This window comes from Quercus lobata, chromosome 6 (assembly GCF_001633185.2).
Source record: "Quercus lobata isolate SW786 chromosome 6, ValleyOak3.0 Primary Assembly, whole genome shotgun sequence".
NCBI classification, from domain to species: domain Eukaryota; kingdom Viridiplantae; phylum Streptophyta; class Magnoliopsida; order Fagales; family Fagaceae; genus Quercus; species Quercus lobata.
In genome coordinates, this window is record NC_044909.1 from 32060963 (window position 1) to 32081481 (window position 20519).

Consider the following 20519-nt stretch of genomic DNA (forward strand, 5'->3'; position numbering starts at 1 on the left):
TTAACTTAATAAATTTCATCAGGTGTCTCCGGCCAAGAAATAGAATCTGCACTCATAGAAAAAATTTAGCAGAATAGCTTTGATGATGGCCGATTCAGAGGGCATAAAATTTCTAACAATTTCACTGGCTCCCCAACCACGCAGGTCATGGTCAATGAGGGTAGAAACCGTAGCAGAAGGAGGAATATCCCCAACAAGGGAGAGTACTCTTCCTGACTGAGATTCTGGTAGCCAGTTGTCTTGACAATTTGAACACATGATCCATCCCCAATCCTCCTTCTTAAACATTTCTTGATGATGTTGTTAGGTTACACGTGTGTGGTGCTAAATAATGGTGTGGTGTGAGGTTCCCATAGACATGGACGTACGGGGTTCTCATGGATGTGCATGCGGGGTTGACATGTGATTCCCATGGATGTGCGTGCGGGGTTGACACGTGGTTCCCATGGATGGCGTACGAGAGACCCATGGATGACGTGCTGATGAAGTGAAAAACTCATTAGGCAAGGGGGAGTGCGTAAGACTTGTTCATGGCCCACAAAGAGGTCTTAAAGCTCATAAAGAGGCAAACTTACATGTGAGAGGGAGATTGTTGAGTTACACATGTGAGTGAAGTCCCACATTGAATAAAGATGAGAAGAATGAGTGGTTAATATAACATAATTAAGCACATACCCATTGGGCTTATGCCTTTTGCGTTAAAGTGTGTCTCTATATATTATATTAATTACTCAAGGAAGCTTCCCAAGGTGTCTGTCACCCTAACAAGTGGTATCAGAGCCCTTGGTGGTGTACGGCGAAGGTGGTGAAGTGTTCATGATCCCTACGGTGAGGTATTCATGATCCCTACCTAGCGGAGATAGAGAAAGCCTAAATGGTCTACACACAAAGATCCTGGAGAAGAAAAAAAAAAAAAAAAAAAAAAAAAAAAAAAAAAAAAAAAAAAAAAAAAAACCCAACAAAGGAATATTGCTAATGGTGCTAAATAATGGTATGGTGCGAAGTTCCCATGGACATGGACATACAGAGTTCCCATGGATGGCGTACGAGAGACCCATGGATGACGCGCTAATGAAGTGAAAAGCCCATTAGGCAAGGGGGAGTGACTAGGACTTGTTCATGGCCCACAAAGAGGTCTTGAAGCCCATAAAGAGGCAAACTCACACGTGAGGGAGAGATTGTTGGGTTACACGTGTATGGTGCTAAATAACGGTGTGGTGTGAGGTTCTCATGGATATGGACGTACAAGGTTCCCATGGATGGCGTACGAGAGACCCAAGGATGACGCGCTAATGAAGTGAAAAGCCCATTAGGCAAGGGGGAGTGAGTAGGACTTGTTCACGACCCACAAAGAGGTCTTGAAGCCCATAAAGAGGCAAACTCACACATGAGGGGGAGATTGTTGAGTTACACGTGTGTGATGCTAAATAATGGTGTGGTGTGAGGTTCCCATGGACATGGACGTACGGGGTTCCATGGATGTGCGTGTGGGGTTGACACGTGGTTCCCATGGATGACGCACTGATGAAGTGAAAAGTCCATTAGGCAAGGGAGAGTGAGTAGGACTTGTTCATGGCTCGCAAAGAGGTCTTGAAACCCATAAAGAGGCAGACTCACACGTGAAGGGGAGATTGTTGGGTTACACGTGTGAGTGAAGTCCCACATTGAATAAAGATGAGAAGAATGAGTGGTTAATATAACATAATTGAGCACATACCCATTAGACTTAGGTCTTTTGGGTTAAAGTGTGTCTTTATATGTTGTATTAATTACTCAAGGAAGCTCCCCAAGGTGTTTGTCTCCCCAACAAGTGGTATCAGAGCCCATGGTGGTGTGCAGCGAAGGTGGTGAGGTGTTCATGATCCCTACCTAGCGGGGACAGAGAAAACCTAAATGGCCCACACACAAAGATCCTGAAAAAAAAAAAAAAAAAAAAAAAAAAAAAAAAAAAAAAAAAAAAAAGGAGGAATATTGCTAATGGTGCTAAATAATAGTATGGTGCGAGATTCCCATGGACATGGACGTACGGGGTTCCCATGGATGTGCGTGCGAGGTTAACACGTGTTTTCCATAGATGACGCGCTGATGAAGTGAAAAACCCATTAGGCAAGGGTAGTGACTAGGACTTGTTCATGGCCCACAAAGAGGTCTTGAAGCCCATAAAGAGGCAGACTCACACGTGAGGGGGAGATTGTTGGGTTATACGTGTGTGGTGCTAAATAATGGTGTGGTGTGAGGTTCCCATGGACATGGACGTATGGGGTTCCCATGGATGTGGGTGTGGGGTTGACACGTGGTTCCCATGGATGGCATACGAGAGACTTATAGATGACGCGTTGATGAAGTGAAAAGCCCATTAGGCAAGGAGGAGTGAGTAGGACTTGTTCATGGCCCACAAAGAGGTCTTGAAACCCATAAAGAGACAGACTCACACGTGAGGGGGAGATTGTTGGGTTACACGTGTGAGTGAAGTCCCACATTGAATAAAGATAAGAAGAATGAGTGGTCAATATAACATAATTGAGCACATACCCATAGGGCTTAGACCTTTTGGGTTATGTTATATTAATTACTCAAGGAAGCTCCCCAAGGTGTTTGTCTCCCCAACAGATGTCTCTTCCTTTGAGTATACTCTTTCACGCAAAGGACCCTCTATTCTCTTTAACATCAAAAATCATCCCATGAGGGAAAACTTTTGCTTTGAAGAATCTATAAAAAAGAGAATCTTGATTACTCAATAACCGCCATATTTTAAACCTTAAGGGTCAAAAGTATACAATAGTCTTATATTTTAAATGCACTCCAAGTTTGTTCATCATTCATAGTAGCCTTCCAATCACACTCTAATTTCTTATTAAGTGTCTTTACGTAAAAATTCATAAATCTATAAAAAGATCCAATCATAATATACTATACTTTGATGAAAATAACAACACATTACTTATTAGACAAAGACATTTCACATATATGTATATGGTGGTGAGTATTCTTAAATGGGTTGGGTTAACACCAAACTTTGTGTCAATATTTTGTTAGCATTTGTTAATTTTATAGGTTTTAGGTTCAGTTTTATACAATTCCTTTCATTTATCTAATTTTTTATTAAGTGAGATCCATGTTATTTAAACTTAAGAAACACCGTACAGTGCTTGTTAACATTTACCTTCTTGAATATTATTATTTATGGACATGCATTTGTCGAGTTTATAAAGCAAAGTGCTCAAAATTGTGCCTCAGCTCAAGTACATGCTTTAATTTGCAATCAAAAGAAAAGACATAAGTGAGAGTGACTGCATGTACACACACACACACACTCTCTCTCTCTCTCTCTCTCTCTCTCTCTCTCTCTCTCTCTCTCTCTCTCTCTCTCTCTCTCTCTCTCTCTCTCTCTCTCTCTCTCTCTCTCTCTCTCTCTCTCTCTCTCTCTCTCTCTCTCTCTCTCTCTCTCTCTCTCTCTCGTTGCAAAACAACTCTAGAAAACCAGTGATCTTACCCTGAGTTAGGGGCTTAGCCAGAGGGGGGCGAGGGGGGCACTTGCCCCCCTTGACTCCACCCAAAATACCATTTATATAGTTCTTTTTTTCTTTTCTTTTTTTGTAAAAAAAACTCATATTGTTCTATTAGTAGTTCTTTGCCACTCTGACACTAAAATAGTAAAACAAAGGAATATTTTGGCCAAAATGGCCAAATACCAAAATTTTTGGAAATTTTTAGCAAAAAAACACTGTTTTGGAAATAAATGGCAAACTACCACTTTTTCCAGAACTCGAGTTTCAGAAACTCGAGTTCCTCATCAGTTCTACCATCGTGGCACTGCTAAGTTGGATTTGTACGATTAAAAAAAATTATGTGGTACTCGAGCTTGGTAAACTCGAGTACCATGCAACACAATACTCGAGTATACCAAGCTCGAGTACCTTTTATAAATACAATGCAAAAAAAAAATCTACAGTACTCAAGTTTACCAAACTCGATACCGTGTAAATTTTTTGTTTTTTTTTTTTTTTTTGTTTTTTGTTTTTTGTTTTGTTTTTTATGTTTGGGGGATAATCAACAAATAAACATAAAGATAAAAATAAGTAGCTTTTTTTATGTTTTTATTTATTTAAATAGAAGCATTGTAAAATATAGAGATTTTAATTTTGAAATATGAATTTAATTTCTACATTAATTAAAATTGTTCATTGTTTTCTTATAAAAATTGTTCACTGTTTTCTATATAAACAATTTCTATGATTTTGCATAAAATTATTTTTTATTCAGCATTATTTAAGAAATTGTTCGCTCTCTTTTTTGCATAAATTATTTTCTGTTCACTATTTAAAAAATTGTTCACTGTTTTCTCATAAAACACCTAGTGAAATCGTGTTTTCTTTTTATGTTTGAATTTCACAATAATCGAATATATTTTTCTGCATTGATAAAATCTGTTTCTTCATTAATAAAATTTTCTCTCTACACATCATATTTATTGTATATTTAAATCTGCTTACTACATTCATAAAATCTGTTTTTTGCATTAATTAAAATTGTTCACTGTTTTCTCATAAAAATTGTTCACTGTTTTCTGTATAAACTATTTCTAGCATTCTGCATAAAATTATTTTCTGTTCAGCATTATTTAAAAAAATTTTCACTCTCTTTTCTGCGTAAATTATTCTCTGTTCACTGTTTAAAAAATTGTTCGCTGTTTTCTCATAAAACACCTAGTGAAATCGTGTTTTCTAAATTTAAAAGCCAAATCTAAATACTTTTTCATATTTAAATTTCACAATAATCGAATTTGTTTTTCTGCATTGATAAAATCTGTTTCTACGTTAATAAAATTTGCTCTCTACACACCACGTTTACTGTATTTCGAAGCTGCTTACCGCATTCATAAAATCTATTTTTTGCATTAATTAAAACTATAACCTTTATTTTTAACTTAAAGCCTGTTTGCACTTTGACCAATATTCAAGGGTTTTTTTTTTTTCATTTATCCAAATTCCTCTCTGAAGTTCCTTTCTTTCACTTAGGTACAGCCTGGGGAACTCAAAATTTACACTTAATAATAATAATTATTATTATAATACAACATCTTGTATGGTATTAAAGCAATAAAGCATCCATTATTTTTTTCACCTCTATCTCTTATTTTTTTCATAGTTTCAAATTTTGAGTTTTTACAATAAATCTAAAATTTCAATAATTAGAAAAATAGAGAAAGAAATTTGGAAATTTATGATATGTTTGGTAACTGTTTTTTCTCCTTATTTTCTGTTTTCAAAAACAATTTTCTATTTTTGAAACTAAAAAACTTGTTTGGCAACTCAAAATGGATAGAAAATAAAAAATTGTTCTCAAAACTTAATTTGTGAAGGAAACTGAAAACATGCAAAAAAATGTTTTCAATTTCTAATTTTCAAATGTCAATGAAAATACGCATTTAATTCAGTGAATCTGTCTCATTTAATAAGTTAGCATTAAAGTTCAAATCAACAACATTTTATAGTATTTTCTATTTTTTTCCTTCAAAAAACTTCTTTTTTAAAAAAAAAATTTCAACTAACCAAACATGTTTTTGATTTAAAAAATATAAGAATTTTTTTTTCTTTATATTCCCAAAAACAAGTTTTTGAAAATTGAAAAAAAAAATTGTTGCCAAACATAACCTTATTTTCTCGAATTATTACATGGAATCAAATTAGATGTCTAAAATTTGTGTATATAGATTAATTTCTTACTTTAATTGTTAGTAACTATGAATTTGTTGTTTTACAATTGCTTATTTATTTTACAGGTTGTTTAAATTTTAATATTTTTTATAATAATTATATTTATAATTTTATTAGTAATATTGATTATTATCATTATTATTATTATTATTGTCTTTTGATCTTCCCCCTAAACTAAAATTATGGCTTTGCCCTGCCTTGAGTTGTTTGGTGAAAGTGCAAATTTGGTGGGTTTGTTCATGTGCTCCAAAAAGAACTCGTTTTCAATCATACTATACATGCAAAACCTACCCTAGTGAATAGTGTGAATCATGAGTCTACCTTCTGTAGAGGCCTTTTTTGTATATGGTATATTGGGCTGCCTCCTGCAGTAATGGGTTGGGCTGCCTCCTACGATGATGGGCCCTAGTGTTTCTGAGTAAGGGAGCTGGGGCCGGTCCAATTGTAACTCAACTGGTTTGTGCACAAACTTATGCCTTGTCTGCCAGGAGCAAATTTACGGCAAGTAGAACTGTGGCAGACGAGTTACAACAGGCAGATATAATAATAACTAAGACAGAGTACTTTGACTTATTTAAATAAATGGCTACGCATTCCCTGCTAATAAAGCATGATTACAGTTACAATGATATTAATCACAGAAAAATAAAGAAAATAATGCTGGTTAATTTAAATGGGCATAAGTTAAGTTTTAAGCTTAGTTTGCCGCAGCAAAGCCAAAGAGGAGAGAACGCCTCTTCTCAATGCAAATAATCCCCTAGGAAAAAGATCCTGCCGTGGGGATTAATGGCTTTGAGGGAGTCGGACCTGAATGGTTATTGCCCAAAAAAGAAAGAGTCCTTGTTTGCGTTTTGGAAGAAGGTGAGATTTGAAGGGGGAGAGAGAGAAAACGATCTATTGGTGCATGCCCATTAAACTAACTCTCATTTTTCTTAGTTTTTCTTTCTATTTTCTTTCTTATCTTTTTTCTTTTCTTCTTGCTCTGTTTTTTCTTTTCACTCCCCTAAATATGCTCTGTTTTCGATCCTTCTTACAGGGCACGGCAAGAGCCTTTTTATAGCGCCTGCCGTGGCTAGTGTTTTACTGTTTTGCCCCTTAACCACATTTGTCTGGTCTGGGTGTACTTGCCGACCACCAGGACTGTGCGACATCCACCCTCGCCAGACAGAGGCGGGTTTGTTTTGTTCCTCTGTATACCGTAACATTTCTTCCTGCCACGGTATTAATACTTTCTCTCTTTACTCTCAGAGCATGCACCCAACGGTTCCCCCTCAAACTTGCCTCTTTTGGGTGGTCTATCATCCCAGCAGGACGTACCTCCCAAAAGAGGCTTGGGCAGGAGCCGCAAATAGATCTTTTCCCCTCTCCCCACCACCAAACCATACCCCCTTTACCTCTTACCTCTGGCCCATGGCCCCACCATGTCCTATATTGGCTGGGTACAGGCTGGTGGTGTCTGGGCTTTGCGCGTGCTTACCTTTCAGATTTGTCCAAAAGTCTGCCTGCTGCTCATGCGTCTGCCGCGACCTGAAAACTCTCCGTCTGCGTTTCCTGGCTTTTCATGTGGGCTTTCCTTTGGTTTTTCGCTTGATTCAAGAGTTGGGCTTCGTATGATGATGGGCCTTACATTTCTTTGGCCCACTTTTGATTTTCTTTATTGCCTGCCACGTTGAAATGTTATTCCTGTCGTAATAACTTAATCCTGCTGGACCTCTTTTTTGGGCCAGCCGTTTATCCCTTTTCTCAGTGGCCTGTCAAGGGCATTGTTTTGCTTTTACTCATGGGCTCATATGTCCCTTTGGGCATCCATGGTCCGATTGCTTTCTTTGGGTTTCCTCGGCCCGTTTGCTAATTCCACACTCCCATGGGCTTTTTACTAACTTCATTGGGCTTTCCCGGCCCAATAACCTTATCCTTATCTTTGGGGTTCATGGGCCTACCATAAACCCCTTACTCTCTTAGTTTGCATTGTCTTGGGCCTGCGGCGGCCCTTTCTCACTTTTCTACCTCATACTCTACCCATGGGATGCTATTTCTTTCTTTCCTGGCTTCTTTGAGCCCGCTTGCTTCTTCAAGACCCATTTATTTATTTGTTGGGCCTGTGATCCATTATTCCTGCCACTTGGGCCTGATGGGTTTTTTGCTATTTACCTTGTCAATTCTTTGTAGCTCTCATTATTGGGCTTTTCTGTCTGCCTGGACTTCTGCAAATGACCCTCAACACCTTCCAATCTAAATTTTCGGAATCCAATTGTATACCTTTTGTTTTAACTATGATCTCTCACTCTTGTCTCACTCTTCACCTCTATCTCTTATTTTTTCATAGTTTCAAATTTTGGGTTTTTACAATAAATCTAAAATTTCAATAATTAGAAAAATAGAGAAAGAAATTTGGAAATTTATTTTCTCAAATTATCACATGGAATCAAATTAGATGTCTAAAATTTGTGTATATAGATTAATCTCTTACTTTAATTATTAGTAACTATGAATTTGTTGTTTTACAATTGTTTATTTATTTTACGATTGTTTAAATTTTAATATTTTTTTATAATAATTATATTTATAATTTTATTAGTAATATTGATTATTATCATTATCATTATTATTATTATTATTGTCTTTTGATTTTGCCCCCCTAAACTAAAATTTTGGCTTCGTCACTGCCCTGAGTTGTTTGGTGAAAGTGCAAATTTGGTGGGCTTGTTCATATGCTCCAGAAAGAACTTGTTTTCAATCATACTATAAATGCAAAACCTACCCTAGTGAATAGTGTGATTCACAAGTCTACCTTCCAATCTAAGCTTTATGAATCCAATTGTATACCTTTTGTTTTAACTGTGAGCTCTCACTCTTCACCTCTATCTCTTATTCTTTCATAGTTTCAATTTTTGAGTTTTTACAATAAATCTAAAATTTCAATAATTAGAAAAATAGAGAAAGAAATTTGGAAATTTATTTTCTCATATTATTACATGGAATCAAATTAGATGTCTAAAATTTGTGTATATAGATTAATCTCTTACTTTAATTATTAGTAACTATGAATTTGTTGTTTTACAATTGTTTATTTATTTTACGGTTGTTTAAATTTTAATATTTTTTTATAATAATTATATTTATAATTTTATTAGTAATATTGATTATTATCATTATTATTATTGTGTTTTGATTTTGCCCCCACCCCTCACCCCTAAACTGAAATTCTGGCTTCATCACTGCCCTGAGTTGTTTGGTGAAAGTGCAAATTTGGTGGGTTTGTTCATGTGCTCCAGAAAGAACTTGTTTTCAATCATACAATACATGCAAAACCTACCTTAGTGAATAGTGTGATTCACAAGTCTACCTTCCTATCTAAGTTTTATGAATCCAATTGTATACCTTTTGTTTTAACTGTGATCTCTCACTCTTCACCTCTATCTCTTATTCTTTCATAGTTTCAATTTTTGAGTTTTTACAATAAATCTAAAATTTCAATAATTAGAAAAATAGAGAAAGAAATTTGGAAATTTATTTTCTCAAATTATTACATGGAATCAAATTAGATGTCTAAAATTTGTGTATATAGATTAATCTCTTACTTTAATTGTTAGTAACTATGAATTTGTTGTTTTACAATTGTTTATTTATTTTATGGTTGTTGAAATTTTAATATATATTTTTATAATAATTATATTTATAATTTTATTAGTAATATTGATTATTATTATCTTTTGATCTTGCTCCTTAAACTGAAATTATGGCTTTATCTCCTGAGTTGTTTGGTGAAAGTGCAAATTTGGTTGGTTTGTTCATGTGCTTCAGAAAGAACTTGTTTTCAATCATACTATACATGCAAACCTACCCTAGAGAATAGTGTGATTCACGAGTCCACCTTCCAACCTAAGTTTTCGGAATCCAATTATATACCTTTTGTTTTAACTCTGATCTCCCACTCTGGTCTCAACTGCACGACAATTACTATTAATTAAGGACCCTTAACTAACAGTAGGGACACCTTTGTGTGACAATGGTTAAATGAGGGATCACCATTGGATTCAGATCAGCTTAGATCCACGTGTTTACCTTCTGACCTATAAATAAAAAGTAAAAAAAAAGTCCGCAGGCTGGGTAGGTGAATGGGTCAATCAACATTGACGTGTAATGATGTCATGTAATCACTAAAATGGTGTGCCCAGGGGCCAGGACCAGGAGGACCAACAAGACCTGCTATAGCCAACACTCAACTTCTTATGCATGAAGACTTTTTGGATGTGCTATGGTAAGTTCCTTTAAAATCTTCACTTATTTTTGTGTGTATTAAAAATATTTAGTATTTTTTTAAAAAATCATATACATAGTTTGGAAATTTAAAGCTACCATCTTTGCTTTATCCCAGTTTAAATGGATAATTAATGCATATGCAAAAGGTTTTGACACAATTATTTTTATGTAAAAGTTAATGGATATTTTAGGGTACCATAAAATATTTTTAAAAACTTTTTATAAAAAAAAAAATTAATTAAATTTTTTAACTACTTTTAATATTTTTTATGAAAGTAGTATAAAAGCTTTTTTAAAATAATCCATTAACAAATATTTTGAGGGTATCTATTAATCAGATCTTTATTTTTATCTAATACATTTCTCTCTCTCTCTTTCCTCTTTTTTTTTTTTTTTGGCAGTTCTCTCTCTCTCTCCTCCTTTTGTTAAACCTAAAGACAATCTTTTTGAGAAAGAACCTAAAGACAATCTAATTCTCAATCTTTCTCTCTTTTAAATTCTATCTCCTGATTTTGTCTTTCTAACCAGAACAAATACTCAAGCTATTTGAAAAACTTTTACAAAGGAGTCTCACATAAAACCTCCTTATCCGGTCTGTTATAAGTTTTGTAAATAATGTATTTGTTCTTCTAAATGTATTGTCCTCATTTGGTGTGGATAAAAATTACACATAGGCTTATATTTTCTTTTTATAATAATGCAAAAAAAAAAAAAAAAACGTGGAGGATAGATTATTGTAATAATAACATATACCTACTAAATATTTAATACTAATACCAATAATAATAACAAATTCTGATAATAAAATAATAATAAGACTATAAGAGTGATGCTAGGAAATTGGAATACATTTTACTACATAAGTTTTTTTTTTTTTAATAGGAATTTTACTACATAAGTTATACAAACAAATGTGTCATAGATTATAAAGAGTACTTTAATATTTATTTATTATATTGTGAAGGTGATACCAATCATATTTATTATTAGGCCGATTTATAAGCTTTTTTTTAAAATGAAATTTGTAATGGTTTTAGCATTCCCTAAATAATAAAATATCAACAATATATTCATAAATACTTAATGATTATTATCTTACAATTAATCAAGCAAATCTCGTATGGTGGACTAGGTATTGCACTGAGTGCAATTCACCTTTCCATTTCTCACAAAAAAAAAAAAATTTAATTTATACTTATTTTAACTTATACTTTTTATTTCTTTTTACTTTTTTTTCTTAATTTTTTTAATCAATAATTAAGATTGAAGGTTACTTTTTGTAACAATCAATCTCAGCCCTTAATAGGAATTGCAGTAGTGCAATTCCCTATCAATTTCTCGTTTGGTATCTCTCACATTAGATGGGTAGGAGGCCACCTTTACTTTGCTTACCTTTTTTAGCTAATGATGGCTAGGGGAGTGGATTCAACCATTCTTATGACGATTGTCGACATATATAGGCTAGGTATAGGTATATATCCAATTTGATAATCAAAAACATGCCACTCATGTAACGATCATATATGATTTTTTTTGTTGATGAGTCATATCATAGATTACGATAGATGATAAACAAAATTATTAGTGTAAGCTATGTTGTCACTTGTCACCAAATTTTTTTTTTTGAAAGGTCTTGTCACCAATTCTTATCCTTAGGGCTGGACCCAAGCAAATTATTATTTAGGGATTTAAAAGTTGCACTTGCAACACGAGTTCATTGCCGTCGCAATCATATCCGATGCAAAATAGGGATTTTGACTACGAGCAAACCCTTTAACATAGGAGTTGGGAGTGTCCACGAAGTTTTGATCCTCCTTTTGTTTGTCAGTAGTATACTTGTATTCCCGGCGGTGCATAAGTGCTCCAATGCCGTGATGTTTCCAAGCTTCTTGCAGGTTTCACCTTTCACCGCTTTATTGGCCAGTTTGGGAGGGGAAGTAGGAGAAATTATTAGGTCTATCGGAAGCTACTAAAATAATCCTTCCAACTAATAAAATAATGTCATTTATGTAAATATATGAGTCAGAGATTTAATCAGTACAAGAATTAAAAATAAAAAACAAAAAACTACTAGAATCTAGATGATCACTTCAGCAATCCTCTTAATGGACCTAATAATTTCTTGAAAAGTAGAGTTACTAGAGTAGAGTAGGCCGAAAATTAGGCTAATTTTTAGTCAACTTTACTTTATACCCTAATGTTGGACAAACTCTACTCTATTCTTCTTCCCCCTATCCATCCAACTGGCATATGATTGCTGCTAGTCTACTACCATTTTAGAGTTTTGTATGCTTAACTAAGGTTTCAAATATTGTTATAGTGTTGCTTTGTTGGGTTTTAAGGCTAACTGTATGGAAAAATGTTATGTCCACAACATTTTCATAATATATATATATTTAAATTTAAGTAGCAAGTTATTACTAGTGGGCAAAAAAAGTAATTTTAGTATCGGGTTCAAATTAAAATCAATAACAATTTACCACATGAAATTTGTTGTAAAAGTGTTATGAAAATGTCATAGCTTAGGAGGGTAGGACATAGAATTTGGAATCATAACAAGTAGATCAATTAAAATTGGTAGTGCCTATATCACCGGGTCAATTGTGAAAATATTGTTAAAAATATATATAATTGTTTTGGTAGCTCTATGGCACTGGTGAAGATTTTTTTTTTTTTTTTTTTTTTGAGAGAATGGTGAAGTTAATTAAGGGAATGATGGGAGGTGTAAATTGTGGTAGTTAACTATCAAAATTGCATTGTTTGTGTCGCTTAGAGCATTAGTATTGGTGGTGGTAAAAGAAAGGATTTTGACATTTCGGCAAAAGAAAGGACAAAATACACCGCATTTTGTCTCACGAAAAGCTAAAATATAGCTGCTTGAAATCTTATATAGAATTTCCTGAAGAAATCTATGGACACAATTTCTCCCATAATTCTAATGTGACAAACGGTAAGCGGTGAAAAAAAATAGTGAATTCATATGAATATTATAAGCAATGATTCACAAATTTTCATATTAAATTGTGGCAAAAGTTTTGACACAAAAAATGTGGTATTATAAGAACTCTTCAAAACAGTGAAATACCAAAATAAGTTTAAACACTAGCCAGCTTTTTGGTATTTCAAATGCCAAAATGTCATGATTTTTTTTCTCCAATTTCAGTCTGTCATTTTCCATAATACTTCTTTATCTTCATTTTCCAGGAAAAATGGGTAAATACCCTTAATTTAAAAAATATATAGCAAAATATCCCTCTTTTTAAAGTATTTAGCAAAATGCTTATGTTTTGAAACTCAATTTTTGTGTAAAATTTGATCTCCTCAAAATCAGGTGTATGCGTATTTTTAAATAGAACTCGATATTAGTAATGTTAAGTTCCACTTAAATTTTTTTTTAAAAATGAAGTGGCAAAATATGCATAGAACTCAACATTGCTAATTTCGAGTTTCAACTGTGACTCAATTTTTTTTTAAAATCGAGTTCCAAAAACAGGGACATTTTGCTAAATACTTTAGAAAGATAAGGTATTTTGCTAAATAGTTTTAAAATTAAGGGTATTTACCCATTTTGCCCTCCTTTACTTAATAAACTTTTATAGTGCCATAATTTTTTTTTTTTAAATACTTCTTCTTAAAAATATTTGGCCCAATGGCACTCTATCAACTTGGTTTTGGACCTACAAAGAAATAAACATTTATTCCCTACTTTAAAGGTTAGGGTTTGTTTGGTTGGAGGGGGTGGAAAAGTGGGAAAATAGAAAATGGTGGAATGATGGAAAAGTGGGAGAATAAAAAATGGTGGGAGAATGGAAAAGTGAGAGGATATAAAAGATTTTAATTTCTCTCATTTTTGTTTGGTTTAGAGTGGAAAAGTAGAGGGATGGAAAAAGTGAGTTTGTATAAATTTACTCATACACCCTTGTTAAAAAATGATGGCCAATTAAAACAAAATAGTGACAAACAACCACAAAAAAAAAAAAGTAATCACCCAATTTATTAAAAAAAAATCATGTCTAGTTAAACAAAAAAAAAAAAAGAGAGAGGGAAGAGGCATCTGCCCACGAAAGCACAAAAAAAGAAAAAAAAAAAAAAAAGGAATTGGACGAATTGCACATGGGCATTTTTGTCCATTAAGTAGCCTCATTTTCTCCCTTCAGTTATCTCTCTATTTTTGGGAGAAAACTTTTTGGTAGGCCCAAGAGAAAACACCCGAGCCCCACCATTTATTTTCCATTTTCCTTCCTCCCCATCCAACCAAGCACACTCCACAAATGTTTTCCTTTCCATTTTCTCTCCAAAGTTTTCCATCCACCCTATTTCAACTCCAAACAAACACACCCTTAGAGTTGCTCCGATGGTCAAGCTAGTGAAGGTAATTCAAAGAGAACAAATGCAAAGTAATATAGTAATCGGAGAATGCATAGTTTTTGTGATGTTTAGAGTAGGATGTTTATAGTATTCATTCATTGGAGGTTGATGGGTGTTTCCTTTGTGCAATAAGGCAAAGAGCATACCAACATGTCGCCCATTGAGGTTGGCTAAGAATACTCAAATCAGTAAAATTTGCATCCAAGTTCCAACTCCAAAATTTCTTCTAAAAAAAAACTCCAAAAATTATCCAAGTCCATGTAAATTTGTATAAATTTAAATCATTGCTACAGTAATCATGTAAATGTACATGATTACTATTTACATGCAAATCTATTTTTTAAATACTTCTTTACTCAGAGAGAGAGAGAGAGAGAGAGAGAGAGAGAGAGAGAGAGAGAGAGAGAGAGAGAGAGAGAGAGAGAATATTGATAAATAAATAATATTGAATGAAATATAGTGTAAAATAGATAATATGATGTGCGTATTTTTGAAAATTAGTTGTGAAAAATAGAAAAAGTAGGTTCTTATGCTAAAATAAATATAAATTTTTGCACGAACTGATGTGAATGCTCTAAGAAGATGGCCCTCGTGGTGTTCTTCTCCACAAATGCAAAAGAATGACTTATGTCTAATTACATTAATGCAAAAAGATTGTTGGTGGGAAGTATTAAATGCATATGCGATGGATGATAGTGCTCTATAAGCAATCCTTTTAGGTAAAGCTAGTTGGCCGCTAACCATTAAGTTAACTTCATCAAAATCTAATATGATGTAAATTGCTATAAGGGAACGTTTGGTTCCCAATGATATGCCCTTGATGTAATGTGCATTATGATAATGTGACATTAAAGTTTTTGGTTTATTTTATTTTTTCTAATATTACCATAATTTAAAATTACAAAATATATCACATCATCTTAATCTTATCATTTTTTTTTTTTTTTTTTATAATCAACATAAACTGAAATTTCATTAACTTAAGATAATGCTCAGCTGAGCTACATCATACAGAATTTGATTGGCAATAACAGGTGGGGTATCTTCCACCCATACACAACAATCAGATATAAACTTGGCATGCTTTGCCATGAGATGTGTTGCAGAGTTTTTGGCTCTGCAGATGTGGTTTACTTCCTATGAATCAAAACCACAGAGTTTTATTTTTGTTCCTTCAATCACCTTATGGATGAAGCTCAATGCTAGGCCCTGTGCATTCAAGGATTTTACAACAACCTGGGCATCGCTTTCCACACTAATGTTCCTTAGGCTGAGGTCCCTTGCAAGGATGATGCCCTCCTCCATTGCTTCTGCTTCCGTTTCCAACACTTTCAAAGGCAAATCCAACCTTTTACTCATTGCGCCCATTATTTGTCCTTCCTTGTTTCTGATGACCACTCCCACCCCACTACAACCCATTTCTTTAAACACCTCCCCGTGGTATACTGAATTCCTATTACTCCACAGACTCCATGCCGTGATTGCAAATAATTCCCAGTCAAGCTCCGACATCTTAAGCTTAATCTCCCACATGATATCTATAAAGTCCCTAGGCGTGGTCTCTAAATATGGCAACTTCAGTCTTGTGTTTCCCCATACTTCCCTTGCCAATTTGCACCCCCACAAAACATGTCCCGACGTTTCACAGCTGCCACACAACTTGCATTTATCATCTCGCCCAATGCCCCTGAGTCTTAGCTGGTACTTGGTTGGGAGTGTGTTCAAGCATGCTTTCCACATGAAGTGTTTTACCTTATTTGGACAGTTCAAGCACCAAATCTACTTCCAAATGTTATGCATACCTGAATTTTTTGAGATAACATTAATGTAAGATTATAATAATGTAATATAGTGATGTAATGTAACATCATGACAAACTAAACGCCCCTTAAGTAAATAGTTCGACCTCTTTAAGGTGTTATGTGACCACGTTTGACCGTTTTACTTGACGAACCATATGCAGGGATGGAAACACGGAATGTATAGGATATTTCCTATTCCTCATTCCTGCCTTACTCTAGCTTCTAGACATTTTTTTCCCCTACCCTATCCTAACGGGCGCCTGCAGGACCTGCCTTGCCCTGTCATATTCAATTTTGATTATATACTTTATTAAAATTTGGTTTAAAATATATATCATATATTAACTTAAAACTCATAAATACATTAAAAAATAAGTTCTAAAATTACAAAAAAATTTCAAAACCATGACAATATAACAATTCAAGTATTAAAAAAATTGTAAAAATTTAAATATTACAACACAACAATTGAAAAATATATACAATTTAAATCTTAAAACATGAAAATATAAAATCAATAATGCAACATAAAAAACATTATAAATTGAAAGATTGAAGGCTAAAGCATGCATATATACCTTATAAAAAAACATATAAAATAATTTTAATTTTTTAAATGTAAATGGGACGGTTACAGGAGAAAAATAAAAATAAAAATTAACCTCTATTCTCGCACCAATTGCATTTGTGGGACGGGAAAACCTGGCCAATTTTTAGTTGTCCTAGGTTTTCTTGGGCCAAACTATTGGATATGCTTGCGGTACAATTTCAAATGTCATGCTTAAAAAAAAAAAAAAACTAATCTATATATAAAATAATAGGTGAAGCAGAAAGAGTGTGAAATTGAATTCCGAATTATAACTCTAATTTTGTGCCATGTGTCTAGAATCTGAAATTGAAGTTGAATTTTGCATCATGTGGTTAAATGTATGTGGACTCATTCTCATTAAAACAACTTCTATGTATCAGGTCAAGTGAGTTACTGTGCTAATTAAGTTTTTTCTTGATTTTGTAGTCAAACGTGAAAACCAAAGAGATTAATATCGGTGATAAGAACTTGGTTTGGGTACATTGCATAATTTCCAAAAAGATAGCAAAGCCAGAGTTTGCATATTTGTTATAAATTGCTTACAAAGTTTGCATCTTTACATTTGCATCTTTACATTTGCACTGAGTTTCGGATTAAAGTACTTTCTTCTTAGTTTTGACACTGAGTTTTGTTTACTATTCACTTACAAAGTTTGCATCTTTACATTTGTTATAAATTGCTAATATGTGATTAGATGCACATTATGCCTAAAAATCACTATCCTTATATTTGACTTTTTTTTTTTAGTCCAATTTTACTATACACGTGTACAATCTAATTATTTTTAATTTTGCTGTCATGTGCAGAAGCCAATGAGATGAAATTAATAACACATTAAACACTCATGCTTTGGGAATCAGTAGTACCAATCTAAATCCATTGGACTTGTTTCGTGATAATACAACTATGAAGGATGTATAAAAACATGCACAAACCCCTTTCTCTATAAAAAGAGATTGGAGAGAATTTCTTTTATCAGCCATGGAACTTTAGAGGTTTTTTCTTCACATAAATGCGCATTATGTTACAAAATGACCCATCGTAAAACTACAAAATGAGTACAACTCTGAGGATTTTTTTTTTAATTTTAAATTTTTTAAGCTGCGAAAATTTCAATCACCAATAGAGATTGAAGATTCAAAAGCGTGAATGGATCTTTTGGATAAACATTGTCACCAAGGTTAATCTTTCTATGTAAAATATATATACTGCTAAGTTTTGTTAATGAAATTTTCTGGTTAATAATATGAATTTAGACTTAACTGAGCCTTTTAAATATGAATAAACTCATGATTAATAATATATCCATTCCCGTGCGGTAGCACGGGGCTACATACTAGTAATAATAAAAGACTTGTAGTGAGGAGCTATCTCAGGGACCTGGGCTGTAACCTGTACCTGAAAAACGTTTTCACAGTTTCACACTGACCCAATTCCCTTTCATATGTTTGGTAGTCTCTAATTAAAAATGTAGTGAAGTCGTTAAGACAGATTATAAACATGTTTGTTGCAATAAATAGTTTGAATTTTTAGAACTTTGTCCTGGAATCTCCCTGTTTTGGATTAAAATTTAAATATATTCTATGGTGAAAAAAAAAACCATTGAAATTTCCATTAGTATCTTTCCCTTTCATCCCAGTTCAACTAAACCAAACCGGTTTTTAAGTATAATACTCCGAGTTTGTATTACTTAAAACATTTTTTTTGGGCTCAAAAAGTATTACTTGACCAAGTACAGGATAGGAAGATACTGGATAAGATTGTGGAAATTGAAGAAGCTAGTGTCCAACTTCCAAGTTCCAACTGCTACTATGTTGTTCTTTTGTGGGGTTGGGTTTTCTGTGTTTCCCTTTGTTTTTATACTTTATCCCTCTATTTAACAAGAATCCAACTTTTCTTCTTTTCTTTTGTTGCCGAATACAAATATCCAACTTTTAAAAACAATAAATTAAAACTTAAACATAAACCCAAATATATTATTCAATGAGATTCCTTTCAAATTCAAGAATGGCAGATCTTGTCGATCCAAACAAAAAAATGGCAGATCGTAGCTCACACATGAATATTAAACCTATATTAGTTCTTATGATTTTTTTTTTTTTAAATACATAAATAAGATAGAATTCAATTTATGGTGTCAATTCCATAATGATTGCTCTTATTATCATGACTAAGATGCCAATCAATTTTTTCTGTAAATAGAGTTCAAATTCTAGAATTTTTTATTTGACAATGGTTAAACTAATTAAAACCCACAAATCTTATAGGTTTAGAGTAACCTAGTTAAATAAACCATCTTCTCCAAAAAAAAAAAAGGTTAAATAAACCATATTATAAGAAAACCTTAGATGGTCAACTTTATAGTTATTTTAAGTTTTCAACAATAGCATCCTAATAAAACTCTTCAAATAACACCTATGAATGAATTAATAATTTTTTTGGCATAACATGGGAACTTTATTAAATAAAGGTGTAAATGCACTTTTGGTCCCTACATTTTGGGGTTATTTTTATTTTAGTCCTTACATTTCTATTTTATCATTTTTAGCCCCTAAAAAAAAAAAAAAACACATTCTATTTTGGTCCTTACCGTCACTCACTTAACGGAAATATCCTATGTGGCAAACGGAGTATACTGTTTGCACAGTAAATACTGATGTGTCTATTAAAATAATATCAAAAAAATGCTACATCAGCATCCATATCAGCATCTAACTTAAAAAATTAAATTTATCAATTATAAAAATTAGAAAAAAAAAAACATAATTAAAAACAAAAAAATGGTGGAATTTATATTTGTTTTGTTTGTACTTAGTTTCTTTTTCTTCTTTATTTTCTTCTTCTTCCCTAGATCTTTCTCTCAGTTTCTCCGCCTCCCATTCTTCCTCACTCTATCTTGGTACTTAGCCTTCTTGAACTCTTTAAGCAAGTTCCTCCACTTGTCCGTGCACATAGTGGGTGATCGATCGAACCCTTTTTCTCTCATCTTCGATGAAATCTACTCCTACAAGTGCTTGTTCTACTTTGGCTTGGACCCACATCTCGGCTCTCGTCTTGGACCCATGTCTCGGCTCGCTTCTTGGGAGCCTTGACTTCGACTTCGACTTCATGGTCCTCGTCACTGCCATTACTATCACCGAGAATCATTTGTTGGTGTTGGTGGTGAGAGTGGGCGTGAGTGTGAGGGTGAGGTTGAGGAGCATGGTGAGGTGGCAAGACGCTGGCGCCGACGCCATCATGTGGGTTTCCAGGTAGATCCGAAACCCTTCTCCATCCTCACTTTCTCATCTCACTCTCTCTTTATCTGGGTTGAGTCTGCTGTATTTCTTTTGGATTTTTGATAAATTTGAAAAGGGATAATATGGGTTTGTGAAAGGAAATTTTTTGGGTTTGTGATAGAGAATTTGTTGGGTTTGTGTATAAGGGGATTTGTTGGGTTTGTGAAAATGTTTAGATCCTAGGATTGACATCAAAAATTTGGTTGGTTGTCAAATCTAAATTTTTTTTTTTGTGAAATTGGAAAATTTGTTTGGTTGCCAAGAAAATGGATAAGAGTATCTTAATTTTCCTTAAAACCAATTTGAGTTCAAAGATGGAGATCTTCACTGCCCTGAGTCCACTGGTTGCCGAGGGTTTGTGTGTGTTTTTGTGTTTGGTTGACAAGAAAATGCTAGAAAATTTGGATGTGTGTTCTTATATTTAAAATCTGGGTTTGAGTTCATTGTGTTCTTGTTGAAGGTGAACCCAGATTTAAATTTATGTATTTTTTGAATTTTAATT